At 39.3% G+C, this 16,521-nt stretch overlaps 1 protein-coding gene across 5 annotated transcripts in view; it reads right to left on the bottom strand.

The window, feature by feature from the left end:
• The window catches only part of MEIS2 (Meis homeobox 2), a 203,575-nt gene that overhangs the window by 42,820 nt on the left and 144,234 nt on the right, over positions 1-16,521 (bottom strand). The window lies entirely within an intron of this gene.

Below are 16,521 nucleotides of genomic sequence, written 5' to 3'. Positions count from 1 at the left end.
AGTTTAATTAAAGTGTGCACAAGGCAATTCATCAGCCTCTTCCCTGGGTGTACTAGCCTCTAGAATTTGCCTTCTGCTTTCTGATCCCTGATGGTTTTAACTCGAAGGCATTTAAAGTATCTTTCAACCGGCACCTTTCCACTTAGCTTACATTCCTTGTTTTTCTTTATAAACAAGAAATTGTACTGGCTTTGTGATGTTTGTTATGCTTCATGCTTTTTCATCTCCTGTATGAGCTTTGCCTACCATGAAATGCTGTCACGCAGTGAAATTTACCTGAGAGCTGAAGGGAGAAAAAAAATCTTCCAAGTATATTTGGTTACAAGTTCAGAGCCAGCTAAATCACTGGCAATTTTATGCTACTGGTTATTTCAATTTAAATGTTTGTAAAAGTACATATAAAAATAAAATAACCACTTCCACAGACATCAAAATGAAAAATCTGCTTGGATTAGAATATACCGTAAGTTGCTTTAAACTACCATGTGGGAATGTTAATAGTATTCATTTCCTATTACGTAATGTTCTAGGGATACCTTGGCAGGGACATAAAGCTACTGAACTCTTAACTCCTTAATAGTTTGACTCCCATTGTAATTGCTTTGTTCATTGGCTGCCCTGGGTCTTCATAATCGGTTAGAGTCCAAGGTCACAGATCCAATATGGTAGTGGCTCCCACTCTTAGCTGGTTGTTAAGTCTTTAATGGTAGCTTTGTTTCAGTATCACCTTTTTTTTCAGATCCAGAAACTCTTCTTTTTATTAAAAAATTCAGGTAAGTGCCCTATAATGTTTTTGTTCAACCTCCCCTCCCCTTCACATACAGTAGTTTTCAAGTCAAAAGCCACCCAGTAACAAATGTAACCCAAAGCCAAATCCAAAGAGAATTTTTTTTGAAGACTTCTTGAGATTCCTTAAATGTTTGATTTTTTAAAAAATTATATATACCCATTTGGGTGGACTATAAATAATTTAATTTAAGAAATTTTATTTAAAGCATGACGTAAGAATCTCAATTCTTAGTGTATTAACAAATTCATTTTTCATGAACACAATAACATAATAATAATCAGGAAGAGGGAGAGCTTAAATTTTCTTAAAACCGAGGTCATAATGGCAGTATGAAATTACATAGAAAAGAAAGGAAGCAAACTATATGATCAAGATATTTCCTTTTATGTTTTTTTTTCTTTCTGAGATAATTAAATCATTGACATGAAAGAATTTTGGAGGCACGATGTGGTGGATTAGAAACGGTTCTGGACCTGGGGACTTGGTTTATTCAACTTTGGGCCTTGCCTCCAACTTGTTGGGTGGCTCTGGAAACTCATTTTCCCTCTCTGGACCTCAATTTTTTTATTTTTATTTTCGTAAAATGAAAGTTTTAGCTTAGAATATTTATAAGGATTTTCCATTTATAGTTTATTTATTTCATTTAAATTATTCAATAGTTAGCTCAATTTAGCACTTTATTAGCAACTGTCCAAAGTTGACAGGAATATTATTTTAAATTCCCCATTACCTCTAAATAAAGTATCAGTATCGCTAAGCAGTTTTACTGCTGATATAAAGCCCTTCAGGAGTAACTTTTGATACAGACACTAAATAATGTATGCATTTACATACGTTACATCATGTATGTATTTTTTCAATAACAGTCAAGTAAGCACCTTCTGTGACCAGGCACTATGGCAGGCACCCAGATCTTGGAGAGCATATAGACCACAGTTTCTGCCCTCAAGGAGAAGGACATGGATTTTTTCAATGGAGCAAACTTTTCTTCAGTTAGTTTTGCAGTTCCTGTAAAGCTGATGGTAACCAACTGTGTCTCCATTCCTGGGCACAGGCTTGCCACAGAGTGAGTGCAATTGAATCCTGGTAGGCATGTGTTCCTGGGAGCCATGTGAGAGATTTATTATAAAGGTTGTCTCTACTGTAATTATGATTTCATTGACTGTGTTTGATACTATTTAATGCTTCCTTTTTTTTTTTTTTTTTTTTTTTTGCAGTACGCGGGCCTCTCACTGTTGTGGCCTCTCCCGTTGCGGAGCACAGGCTCCGGACACACAGGCTCAGCGGCCATGGCTCATGGGCCCAGCCGCTCCACCGCATGTGGGATCTTCCCGGACCAGGGCACGAACCCGTGTTCCCTGCATCGGCAGGAGGACTCTCAACCACTGCGCCACCAGGGAAGCCCTAATGCTTCCTTTAAATAAAGATTTAAGAGTCACAAAATAATATATTCTCATAAAATGTCTCAGCTTGTCATATTATTCCATTTTATTACAAATGCCCAGTTGTCTAAAGAAATTGTAAAACTTTCATGTATTATTCCAAATATAGTCAGGACTGGATGGATAACAAGGATGATTCATTTACTGCATCCAAGGGGAAAAGATAGTTGTTTCAGAAAATTGTCAAACTCATTGAAAAGTAGGTTTGTTTGGGATTCTAGGGTTTATCTATATTAGTGGTACCCAATAAGAAGATTTGGCAAGGGATATGCTTATTTGGGAAAGAATTCTTGATAGAGGTGAACTCTGGTGTAGCAACACGTCAATATAAACGGGGAAGCCAGGAAACAGACCTTTAGTAAATAAGAAGGTCCTTCAGTGCAAAGTTGTCTTAAGAGACTAGAGAGCTTTAAAAGCAAAGTGTGACTTCTGTGGGGAGCATGTCAGGCAGGGGAAGGGAGAAGACTTGTTGATTAAATTGTGCTTTGAGGTCAGATGTGATGGTGGGGGACAATACATATGTTCCACAGATTTAAAAATTCAAATAGCATAGTTTTAGCTCCCCAGAGATTCCAAGTTTATTCCCCCCTTGCTATGTAGTCAGGAACTGACAAAAGAGAAAATTAGTTCCCCAAATCTCAATATCTAGAGTCAGTTTAGATAACCTTGACAAATGAAGGTGACTGTTTAGGTGAGGAAATAATCTGATCTGATCATCTCAATAACTCTACATTCAATGCCGTTTTGAGAAACTCTAACTCTGACCCCATGTTTGAGTTCTCTTGCCCTTCTAAATAGGAGTGTCTACTTCACAAGAAGGGATTTAAGAAACAGCTTATCCAATGATCAAAATAAGGCAATGTGCATAGCCTCTACATAAAAGCTAAGTGAGATATACTTTCCATAAGATGGTATTTCATTTTTTTCTAGTGCTGCCCATTAAAAATGTATAAATCCCTATGAAAGTGACAAGCCAAAAGTGTATGAATGGTGACTTTTGGAGTACATCACTTTAGAGCAGTGCTCATTCACAGCAAAAGGTCCCTGCTCTTCACGGCCGGATCAACAACACACCATTGGGAAGATTTTGTTTTGTTGCTGACCTGCCAGGGAGCAGGATGCCAAGGAATCTCACAAAGAGAAGAAACTCATGATGTAACTCCACACTCTTACAAGACTTTTAACCTTCACAGCTATGGAAAACTGTGGGATGTCTATTGAAGTCGATACTTTGATGGCATTAAAAAGTTTACCCCTAAAAAAAAAAAAAAAAAAAAAAAAAAAAAAAGGGCCTCCCTGGTGGCGCAGTGGTTGAGAGTCCGCCTGCCGATGCAGGGGATGCGGGTTCGTGCCCCGGTCCGGGAGGATCCCATATGCCGCGGAGCGGCTGGGCCCGTGAGCCATGGCCGCTGAGCCTGCGCGTCCGGAGCCTGTGCTCCGCAACGGGAGAGGCCACAACAGTGAGAGGCCCACATACCGCAGAAAAAAAAAAAAAAAAAAAAAAAAAAAGTTTACCCCTGGGCTTCCCTGGTGGCGCAGTGGTTGAGAGTCCGTCTGCCGATGCGGGGGACACGGGTTCATGCCCTGGTCCGGGAAGATCCCACATGTCGCGGAGCAGCTGGGCCCGTCAGCCATGGCCGCTGAGCCTGCGCGTCCGGAGCCTGTGCTCCGCGATGGGAGAGGCCACAACAGTGAGAGGCCCGCGTACGGCAAAAAAAAATAATAATAATAAAATTAAAAAAGTTTACCCCTTTACCGTTCTACTGAAACATGGAAGAAGAAAGATATACTTCGTTACTTTGTCTACTATTCTCATTTGATGAAGAAACGTGTGCTTTAAATAGATGTCAAACTTTTTAAACTCTAGTTTGTCTTTCCTATTGGAAATTTTAAACTATGGGTTGAAATTGTGTTCTCTATAGCTTGCCTTAGGGAGCTCCTCTATGACCATAGATGGAGTCGTCCTTTACAGGGTCCCCTCTAAATAACAGTAATCAGTGTGGACTTGCCCCTAAATCCCTAAGCACCTCCCACACCCTCTGTCACCAAGGCCTCCTCTCTCTTTCTGGACAAGCTGGTCTGCTCCAGGGCCTTCAATAACATCTGTACCCTCAGACCTAACTTCCCCCCCCCTTGCGCGGTCCCACAGTGTTTCCTGTTATTCTGACCTTGCCTTCCCCACAGGGCTCATCTCTATTTTATGCTATCTATTGTGAAAACAAGATCATCTTCCCAGAGAAAGCATCAGGCCCCACTCAAATCTGCTGTCATTGTGGAAAGAATCCCCAAGTCCTTGCTCCCCAAGGCACAGAGCCCACAGTTGTTGTAGCTTCTTTTTCTATTCACACTCCGTGCTGAATTAGTCACCAAATCCTGCCACATTTTTTTTTTAACAATAGAGGTAAAATCAGTCTCTTTTTCTTCATTTTTTTTTTTTTTTTTTTTTTTTTTTTGCGGTATGCGGGCCTCTCACTGTTGTGGCCTCTCCCATTGCGGAGCACAGGCTCCAGACGCGCAGGCTCAGCAGCCATGGCTCACGGGCCCAGCCGCTCCACGGCATGTGGGATCTTCCCGGACCGGGGCACGAACCTGTGTCCCCTGCATCGGCAGGCGGACTCCCAACCACTGCGCCACCAGGGAAGCCCTCTTTTTCTTCATTTTAATAGCTAAATCTCTGATTCAGGTTCTGTTTAAGTCACCCAGAGTCTACTGTCACTGGTCTCTCTCCCTCTCTTCTCATCAATTCAAAATACAATGGTTAAAATCGTTTTCATCTCACTTGCTTTGACTAGATTTTTTTCTTTTTCAGTTCACAGGCTTAGAATCATAAAATAGTAGAATTTTAAAGATAGAAAGGACCTTAAAAATCACCCAGTCCCCATTCTTTTATGGATGAGGGAATAGGTAGTGAGGAAGGCAAAACTGCCCAAGATCATACGAATTGTCGTCTGAGCTGGAATTAGACCCAGGCTGCTGACGAACGTGAGTTCCCTTTAGCAGTCCACATTGCATCATCCTCTGTGTGAACACTGAACCTTCCGTTCCTCCATAATCCTGTGGACTGGGGTGTCTGTCTTTCTCACTGTACTTCACACACTTACAAATTTCTTTTACTCTAGTCAGGGAGAGCTGGTTTCCTCCTAAACTCTTTTACTCAATTTCCCCACTTTCATGGACTCACATATTATTTCTATCCAACTACTACAACACTTCCTTCCTCTGATTCAAAACTAACTTCAAATCTAATCTCCTCTAAGAAATGGCATGCTAGTGGTCACCCTCTCACCGAAATACTCAGCATTTGTGTAAATTTTCTTCCTCTGCCTTCTCTCTAGCTTATTTGAATTCAATTCAACAAGAAGTTACCAGCACCTACTAGAAGCTAAGCAAAGTGGATAATCCCTTTGTCACTTAAAAGGCAGGGGAAAAACAAACAAACAAACAAACATACACCAATCCAGAAATCATTTCAAACCCTCCACTAGTTTGGAAACATAGCTGAAGATCAGGGCTCTCATTCACAAAACACAGCCTAATTTTGTTCTGTTGTGATGCCTAGAAGAATCGTTTTCTCTTGGATCCATTTCGGTCTATTCGCAAGTGTTGCTATTAGGCTATGGAAGGGTTTCTAGGAAGGTCTAGCAATGGAAATCCTCATTATTTTTCCTTTGTTAATGATTACTGGTGTTATTGGAAAAATCATATCATCTTCACAAACTGCCAATTTTCTCAAGAAATTTCACCCCTTGTCCTCAGAACAGATATAACACATTATAATACACTGCAAGTTGCTGCCCACTATTGCTTCATAAAATTGTGTCATTAGAAGTATTCTTTAAAATTAGTGAACTATTGCCTGGGGCTGGAAATATTTTTATTGTATAAAGATTTTCTGTTGTAATGGAATTGGACTTATTCATAATATTTAAAATTCTTAATTTGTTTAGTCGCCAACTTGACAGTAAAAGGGCAGGCATTATTTATTTAGGGTGTGGGATAGGCAAGCTTTTCTTCTGAGACCAAATTATTGGCAATTCTTTAATTAATCTAGTAGAAGATGAATTGAGACCGCAGGATATTAGTTCCTGCTGGTACTCTAAAAACGTGACACTGTTACATCGTAACTAATGCTCAAATCCCCAGGGACACAGCATCCTGAAAATGTTACCTTAAATGAGAGAGTACTCATTACTATGATGGAACCAAAGTATGGATTTGACTTATCTGCAGAGCTTTTGAAACTGGGGCATTTTTTCGTCTGTGGGTTACGGCCCCATTTCTAGAAAAATCTATCTGAGCCTAATGTAACCTAGCAAATCTTTCAAATGAAAGAGTCTTGTGGGAAGCAAGTTGTCATTTTCTGACATATTATTTAGGGCTCAGCTCGGGTTTCATTCTTTCTTCTTTCCCCACTTAAACCCCCTGCTCATTCTCCACAAGCGCCATTTTCTAATTAAGGCAAATGAAATTTGTAATGTGTAGAAGGGAGACGTGGCCCCCCCTTGTGAGCCAGCCTCGCTCTTCCCTGCACACCATTAAAAAATAGAATCCAGGGGTGGTTGTTTTTTTAATTGGTATCACTTTGTCTTTAGTGCAAAACACATGGCAATAATTTAGTGAACTTCAGTATTTCTCTTGTGGCAAATTGATAGCATAATTTTATTATGAGTGGAACAATGACTTCTGGAAGCAGGAGAGATTCTCCCAGAACTACACATAACTCGGTTGACTAAACGTAATGCTTGGAGAAGGTAATGAAAACAGAGCTGAGGCTCAGCAAGGGTTAGGAGATTTCAGTTTCTTGCTCCTGTCAAAAGGCTCCTCAGTAAATCATACCTGAAGCTTATTTAATGTCAGAAGCCAATAAGCTGATAAAGTACCTTGGGGTGCTCACTTCAGAAAAGGCACACTGAGTCATGTGATCTCTGGTCCCTGGACCCGATGGGGTCATATAATCTGTCTATGGATTTTAATAAGTAACCTATTAATGTTCTCTTTGGTGCTAATTATTTTACACTTCACTTGTTTCCTGTTTACTGACATTGCTTTAGCAATTTCACTCTGAAAAAATTACGAGGAAAGGGAAATCGGATGACTTTTACTATTCTATTCCACAGGGGTTTTCTACTTTTTAACATTCTTCTTCTATACCAGCCGAGGCCACCAAACACAAACACAAAACACTGAATCCATGGGAACATTGTAGGATAACAGGAAACCTGCATATTTCGTAAAGCAAAGAGACACACTAAGTCACACAGGTCCAAGACTATCAGTATTTAGTAACTCATAGCTAAGAAGGTATTTGGAGTTTACCCTATGGAACTTGGCTTCAGGTAACACAGGAGATCAACCAGCTGTGACCAAATTCCATTGTGCTACTTTCTACACAACTTTATGAAGAAGAAATTTGCTCATGGGCACTCAAAAATACCTATGCATCCTTTCAACTGCAAAAACAAAACTGAGAATCAGATCCACAATTAAAAAAAAAAAGACCACTCTGCCCAAATGAAATCCTTGTGCATTTCACTGCATACTTTACTTTGAGTATTCTCACCCATCAGACTACTGGAATCAGAGTCCCCTCTTTTGAAGAGGGTACTTTTCTGAATTTTAGGAAACATAGTGCAGAGACAAAGAAAGCTCCCATGTGTTTCATAATTTTTAAGTGAAATGATATTTAAAATCGAGGTTTAAAATACCTGAAAGTTTAACCTTGAAATTACCAAAATTATCAGCCGGGTGAAAGTATGCTAATATCTGTGACCATCTCTGTGAAGGAGATCTATCAATTTTGATTGATAGATCAATCAATAATGAAAAAAGGAATCCTCTGGCCATCCTTCTTATGGTATAGGCTTAATCAAGAATGACTGGGTCCTTCCTCAAGAATTGAGCTGAAACCATTAAGCCAAGATTATTGATGAGATTTTTCACTTGTGGGTCTTTGAGGCAGATTTGAATCCAGATCTTTGGGGATTAATCCACTGCCCCACCACTCCCTTAGTAATCACTGCTAAAGTTTTTGTTTATCTAAAGTCTTTAAGGAAGTTTGGAACTCAAGAGGTCAACATTAAACAGCCTGAAACCTCAGCTCGCAGGGACTTATCTAAAAGATAAGCTGTATCTAGAGACAGAGGGGAAATCTCATATCTCTCAATGTTTACCTTGCAAGGGAAAAAGAGAAAGAACTCTGATGTGTTCCAACCTGAGTACAGAATTAACAATTCTGACCAGGACAGGGAGTTAGTGCAAATCTATCTTGAATGATCAGTCAGCAATAATGATTCTGATTCATGCACAAAAGACATGCAAACAAAAAACCCAGAAACAAGGTTTTCTATTATGATTACAATAAAACAATGAAGCAGGAAAAAGATGTGAAGAAAGTAAAATTAAAAAAAAAGAAAAACTGTATGTATTTTCCTACCAGATTGCTAGTGATTTTACAGATAAAAAATAATTTTCCTTGTTTCTAGAGAATAGAGGAAATAGTTCTGAAAGTCATGAATTGGATAGAATTTCTGGGATAAGCACTGGGAGATGTCACCTAGTCAATGCTCATTCTCTAATATTTGAAAAATCCAACACAATGAAAACAACAGTAGCAACAAAAAAACAAGTCTTTTGTTTTAGACTCGAGATCAAGCGGTTAATGGGACCTACATTTACTCATTAATGGAGCAAATTCTCAACTAAGTAATTTTTGGCAGGCTGCTCTCTAGTGAATGAATGCATGAATGAATGAGTGAAGTGAATTAGGACATGGCCTAAAGATGATTCATAAAATACTTATTTCTCTGAGAGTCAGTTTTTAGAATACATTTAAAAAACACTCTATCCTGTGGGTAATGGAAGAAACGAGGAAAAATATTTACTGGAAATGGCAGCAACGTGGTAAAAAGGACTGAGAACTCAGAACGAAGTCACAGCCACCAAGACTCTCATTTTTAAAGGTAAAAAACTTTAGGGAAAGTAAACAACTTGGTATTGGTATATTCTGATCTATCTTTTTAACCTTCCTTTTAATAGCTTCTAATTTAAAGGTTCTGTTTCAACTTTGCATTTACAAGCCCCTTTCTATTTTCTGCATTCTAGAAACAAGTTAGAGGCTAATGGGAAGATTCCTTTCTATTAATTTTTTTAATACAGCTTTATTGATCTGTGACTGGGGTTAGGAACATTTACTGAATCAGCAGCTATAATTCTGTAACATTTTCAATGAATTGTCTTCATTTTTTTCCTACTTAAAAATAAGTACATAGCAAGTCAATATCATCCTACTTTAAAAACATGCAACTCACTGAAATATAGACTTTTATTTCTGTGTCACTCTGAGAAACCATGTCAATCATGCCAACTGAGATGGATAAAGGACTTATTTGAACAAACTTTTGTCTCTCTTCCAAATACTGCTATAATGAAGTATACAAGTAGGTAGAGCCTTGTGCCTAACCCAGGACTTGTCTGCGGAGTTTATTGTCTTTATCGATGAAAGAGAGGGGGCTAATTCTGAAAACCTTCAAATATCAAAAATAGTCTACATTTTTGGCTGAAATCCGCGCCCCCCCCCATATTTAGAGACTTTTGAAAACGGTTAAGGTTCAGCATGAGAAATTTTATCTTCAAAAAAGTTCGCATTTAAGTATTTTCTTTAAGGGGCATTTTTTGGAACTGTTTCAGAAACTTGTTGCATTCCTTTTTTGTTGTTTTGTGTTTTCTCTGTAGCACTGTACTTTCCTCTAACCGAGGAACTCTTTTTCTCCCCTTATTGGCATTCCAACCCAGCAAAGAAATATGCATCCTGAGATAATGCTGCCAGCTTGCTATGAAAACCATATTTCATTCTTTCTTTGCAGAGCAAAAGGGAAAAGCACAAAGGAGCTGGTATAATTGAATGTAAAGGATTGCAGCAAACCTCCCCTTTGAGTCCCCTCACTGGCATCCCCTTCCTTTATTTCCCCCTCCACTCCTTTTGTTTACCACTTTTAAAAGGCTCTTGCTGAGTCTGAGCCACTTGCCCAAATTTGGACTGAATCTCAATTTCTGGAAATGGTACTCCCATCTCTACAAGAGAGAAGGTGTCTAGAAATGCTGGTGTGACATGGCAATGGATCGGAGGCACAGCTGCCTAAGTACAATAGATGTCTTCAATTTTCAGATCGGTGTGGGAATGTCAGGAATCTGCTACAGAAAGTAACCCAGGCAAATACTGTAATAGTCCCTCTGATTCAAAATTGGCATGCTATGGGTTGATGCCCTGGTCACCCCCAGTTCCATTTGCTGTAGACAGAGCAAAATGAAATCCATTTAAATTTCCAGGCAATCCCTCTGGTTAAACATTAATCACGTGTATTTTTCTTTTCCCGTCTTTTAATCTCTCTTACCACCTCCCTTTGGTTTTCTTCTCAGAAACAACTGCAGGTTCCCAAGGAATGATAATATGACCATGGAGACAGAGTGAGTGGAAGCTAGGTAGAGCTGGAAAGAGACTGGAAACCCTACTGCTGACACAAACTCAGCTCTTTCACCCCAGGAGCGACTGTCGGGAAGAAAACGCTCTGGTTTTAGCACAAGACCTCATGAGGCTTTTTGGCACTGCCTCTCTGGCATCTCTGCCTCCTTCCCTGGTCACTGATTTCTCTGGCATAGGAGGCCATGTGAAAGAGAAGCATTTCACCTCAAGCTCACCAACGTGGAATGCAAAAGCACGCTTTTTTGCCTCCCTTTCCTCAGCATCGGCAGTTTCAGCACATTAAATGCTGACAATGGATCTAGCACCTGGCAAATCTGACTTGAGATTCAAATGGATTTTTCTTCAGAAACATAGATGTTACTTGGAAATAATCAGCGAAGACAGCAGCTCCGTGTTTAACAAATGGCTGTGGTGGAAACTGCTGAGCAGAGAGAGGCTGTTTGGTCCAGCCAGCTCATTCCCTTAGGTTTATCTCAACTCCAGCTCGTTGGTCTATCACTCTCTCCTTCAATCCTTCTTCTCTTGAGATAAAAGTGTCCAGCTGTCTCTGTGCCTCATTTAGATTTCCTGCACCACTGGCCAATCATTCCATATGTTTACTACAAAGTTATTTTCCTCGATTCCCAGCTTACTCGTGATGTCCTAATATTACAACATATTTCCTGGTGTCTGCTCTCCTTGCAGGGAGTGACAAGATACATACCTTTGAAAATGACTTGTCTTTGCTGTAAAGAAGTGCAACCTCTTTTACCACTGACCCAGCCTCCTACTCATTTAATTAGGCTTCAAATTGGGCTTGGGGATTCACTGACAGAGGGTCTGACATTGACCCTGTCTTCAAACCCACCTAGAACACTATTATTGCCCTTTTAAGTGTAAGCGGCAAAGAAAAGCATCTGGGTACCCACATCTCTCTGGACTGATGGATTCCTGAGGAAAATGATTGCTTTCCTGAGGCTATCACTCTGTTCCTGTCCATATTTTAATCAAGGCTGGGAAGGTCTTTTAACAAAACTGCCTTTTATTTTCAGAGTACTCTTAACTTATACGTTTGCAGACACAAATTCTTTTGTCTCCTCATCTTTCCGTATCGCACGTAAGAAAACCAAGTCACCTGGGTAGTTAATGAGCTTTCCTAAAGGGAAAAACTGATTCCCAAGATAACTTTCCTGGCACAGTGGTTGTTGTTGTTGTTGTTTTTTGGCCATGCTGATATCTTAGTTCCCCAACCAGGGATCGAACCTGGGCCCCCTGCAGTGAAAGCGCAGAGTCCTAACCACTGGACTGCCAGGGAATTCCCCCTGGCACAGTTCTTCAGTCCGAATTGAGCAAGCTCTTATCTAGTCTAGAAAAATTCGTCCACATGGTCAAACTGAAATAGGTAAAACAAAACTGTCGCTTCCCATGAGGAAGTTCCACAAAGTGGATGTCTGATTATTAAAAGCTGTTGTAGCAAGAAAGATTGTTTTAAGACCATTGATGGAAAGGTGGGGCAAGCAGGATGAAGATATTTTATATCTTCAGTTTGAGAGGCCGTACAAGGACACTGAAATCTACTACACAAAGGAACTCTCTGAGCTACCTTCAAGTGGAAAGTTCTTCGAAATTTCAGTTTCATGCATTTTTACGCGGGCCCTGGAGACAGCCTCCTATCAAGAAAGTTAAGTCCTTTATTCCTAGTATACCTGTTTTCTGTCAATAAGTCACCCTATGGACTTTGCTTGTTGGTATATAGATAAGGATACAGTTACTGCAGTGACATGAGTTTTTAGAAGTACGGTATTTCTTCCTTTTAAAATTAAACCTGGAAATAGGAACTTAAAAGTTAATATTATAATTCTTATATAGCACTGAGGAAAGTTACATGAGAACATGGAAATGTTATGATTTTTCTCATAGTATTTTTAGCTTAAGGAGTTTTAATCATCAAAGTTGACTTTACTATACTTCAATGATTACTATTGTCAAAGATGTATGAATGCATCCCAACAAATTATTCAAGCAAGAACTTCCTCATTAAAGAAATAATTTTCAAAAACATCTTTTGTCAATGAATGCGTGTAAGCATGCCTCCTGAGGAAATACCAGACATTAATACCCAAGACTTTCCTTCAAAACGTCTAACCTTCACAGCTATTTGAAGCCACTTACCTCCTAGGGTTCCCTAATCTTACCTCCCTGGCATCAAAGAACTACAAAAAAAAAAGGATCATCTAAGAAACTACAAAAGTCTAGCTTTGTTTAATATAGAAGCTATGCACAGTGAGTTGTCTGCTCTCAAATTTTATCGCCCCTTAAATATAGGTCTATTTCCTCCTGAAAGAAATCTCTATTCTAGTTTGTAAGCGATTTAATGATGTCTTCATTGATATCATTGTATGAAATCATCATAATTCTCTCTCATTTTTACAATTATGTACTTTTAACTATTTTAACAACAGACAGCATCTATGGTGCGTGCCAGCACTATGCTGAGTACTTAGCATGCAGTATTTCTCTGAAATGTTACAACTATATAAGATATAAATGACCATTGTCCCCATTTTACAGATGAGGAAAGGAAGGCTTAAAAGGGTTAAGTAATTTGCTGAAGGTCAAACATCTGAGGAATGGTGGAACCAGGATTTTTAGCCTCCCAGGGTCTGGTTCCGGAGCCTAAGTGCTCACCTACCACGCTATATTACCCTCCAAGATTTAATCAATATTCAGTCAAAGTACATCATGTTTGCTTCTCTATGGTTAGGAGGTTATTCAGGGTGAGGATATTCATTTCCTTGCTTTTCTTCTCTCCTAATGCACACACTTTGATGATTTCACAGCTGATGTGACTCTCCCCCAACTGAACAGCCTAGAAAGCCAGTCTCACTACTTGTGATTACCTTTGTCGGCGAAGTGCATACACTGAAGATCTGGTTATCATCATTTTTTTTTAAAGTCTTAATTACGTTATTGATTATTTATGGACTTCTGAGGGCTAATTGTAGGAAAAAATGACTTAGTGTCATAGAATCCACTCTTTTCCTGAAATCACATTTTGATTTGGTGGTATCATCACTTTTTGCACACTCCCTACTGTAAATACATGGGAAAAGCCCATTAAGATTATTTCTAACACTGGCTGCTAAGATAAAACAATCTTTAATTCCCTTAATTATCTCCTAAACTTCCTTTTTGCTTATTTGTTCTGAAATTACTGACTGATCTTAACAGGTCTGTTTTTATTGCTTATTGCTCTCATCAAGTGCGTGAAGCCATGTTCTATTGCTTATTACTACAGAGGTTATTTTACAGCAATACTTAACTACCCTGACCTTGCTTGGCTTTTTTATTTTAAGAGGTAAGTGAGAAGCAGAACTGAAACAGCAAGTCTTCCATGATTTTCTGATATGGATGCTTTCTATACTATTCTAATTCTTTGAGTACGGACATCACAGCACACAAGTCTAAAGTCCTGGCCTCAATCAGAGAAATGGGTATCATTTCCTAGCAGAGCTGACTAAATGATGTTTAGGAACTGCTCTCTGAGCCCTGCTTTTTTTTTTTTTTTTTGCTGCTACCTCTCAGGGCCTGGAGAAATAGTTTTTAGCCTACTCTTCTCATCTCTTTTAGTTATCACTTGGCACTTAAGAACAGTGATTATGAAGCCTTTTAAAATTAGTCTGGATAGTTTTCTCTGTTTTGAAGATGATATCATCAAGACATCGGTCAGTTTCAGAATATACTGCACAGTAGCTGGTATTCTCTTTTAAATATCTTTTTGAAATCCACCAAAATTCAGTCTCTGTGTGAAATTCCTGGTAGTCTTTTTTTTTTTTTTTTTTTTTTTTTAAACTTTTTTCCTTTAAATTTTATTTATTTATTTATTTATGGCTGTGTTGGCTCTTCGTTTCTGTGCGAGGGCTTTCTCTAGTTGTGGCAAGTGGGGGCCACTCCTCATCGCGGTGCGCAGGCCTCTCACTGTCGCGGCCTCTCTTGTTGCAGAGCACAGGCTCCAGACGCGCAGGCTCAGTAATTGTGGCTCACGGGGCTAGTTGCTCCGCGGCATGTGGGATCTTCCCAGACCAGGGCTCGAACCCATGTCCCCTGCATTGGCAGGCAGATTCTCAACCACTGCGCCACCAGGGAAGCCCCTGGTAGTCTTTTAAAAGTATTTTCTGTGTTATCCTCATGAGTCACACCTTATTATCAAAGTTACGGTAGCTGTTAACTAAGAATCGGACCTAAGGGCAGGATTAGAGGGTTTTTCAGGAGGAACTGTGAAAATTAGGGAGATGGAATTATTTTGTAAAGGCGTAGGTGTCAACATTGATGCCATATTATGGAAAGTATGCGGTGTGACAGACTGTCACATCCTAACCCTTGGCATCCTGCGGCAAACACGGCTCAAATAATAGAGAAACAAGAAACCTAAGCTATCACACCGACAGAACTCCTCCTCCATGCCCTGGGGCTCAATGGAATTCAGAAAATAAGGGTGCTCTCTCCAAGTTCCAAGCAGGTGTCTAATTGTGAGAAACGCTCATCTTTAGATACCACTGTAGCATCTTCACTCTTCAAGTGTAATGACTACATCAAAAAGTACAGGTAGTGGATGATAGGGAACAGCACTTTCAAAAAGAGCAAGATCAAATGTCAAAGTCAAATATCAATGTAGAAATATTTCATTTTTCCCAAGACTCCCATCACAACCACCCTCAACTTGCCGCAAATTTATAAAAATTATGATTTTAAAGCAACATTCACTGCATCAAGGACCATTGTATATAACGGAGCTCAGTTTGACAATCAGTATCATATAAAATAACATGCAGGGCAAATAAGTCTTCTACCATCAACAAAGAATGTATTTATTTTATTGTTTTAGACTACTGATAGCTTGTGCTAGGAACATACATGAGAATATATATACGTTGACATATGTGTATCTACTCTATGAGGCTCATATCAATGTATAATCACATACACATCCCTGTCTGGAGATTACAGCCTTTATTCCAACTTTTTGGTCTAAAGGGTATCTTTAAATGTACATAGTTCCAATCTTTAGAAGAAAATTAAAGTGAATTCAAGTCTGTATTGTCTATCCTTTCTTTCTGCCTTTCTTTTCAGGTTAGCAGTTTATTTCTGCATTAATCACCCTGACAGAAGCAAGGCAACTCAATTTTCTGCTTCTGTAGGTAGGCACATCACTTTCTGTACAGCACTAGGCATGAAAAGGGCTGCAGCTAAGCTTTGGTTACTGGTGTAATTGAAATGCTATCCACACTATAGGGTGCATTAAAGTCAGATAACGGCAGTTCCTGTGGCCAATTTAAGTAGCTTGACTTCCCTGGGAAAAAAAAAAAATTGCCTGACAGATAAGGCAGACAAACTGGCTAATTCTCCAAGCATGTCTCTCATTGTGATCCTAGAAAAATGAGAAAAAAATGAATCACAGAACCACAAAATCAATTGACCCTCGGGTAGCTCATCAGGCAGCGAGCCTGATAAACCTAAAAGCTTTGTTAATGTCTGCCTGCCTGTATCCCACAGATAGAGCACTTTGTAAATGAACCTGCTTTGATAAATATATTAAGGAAAGCTGTGAATAAAGGCAGAGACTTCTCATTTGTAAATACAACCTCTGCTACATGGAATTAGAATGATAAAATGGAGTTCCATGTAATTAAGTTTGTATAAGGCCTGAAATCCGTGCAAATACTTTCCCTGAATTTTGAAAGAGAACTGTCAGTTCAATTAATCTGAACATCACCCCAAGAATGTACCGAACAAAATTAAGCTGCTGATAAAACCTGGGCCAGTATTTTGAT

Source organism: Mesoplodon bidens (genome assembly GCF_964165515.1).
Source record: "Mesoplodon bidens genome assembly, chromosome: 3".
NCBI lineage: Eukaryota > Metazoa > Chordata > Mammalia > Artiodactyla > Ziphiidae > Mesoplodon > Mesoplodon bidens.
Note: the sequence above shows the minus strand (reverse complement) of the source record. Positions and strands in the feature narration are given on the sequence as shown.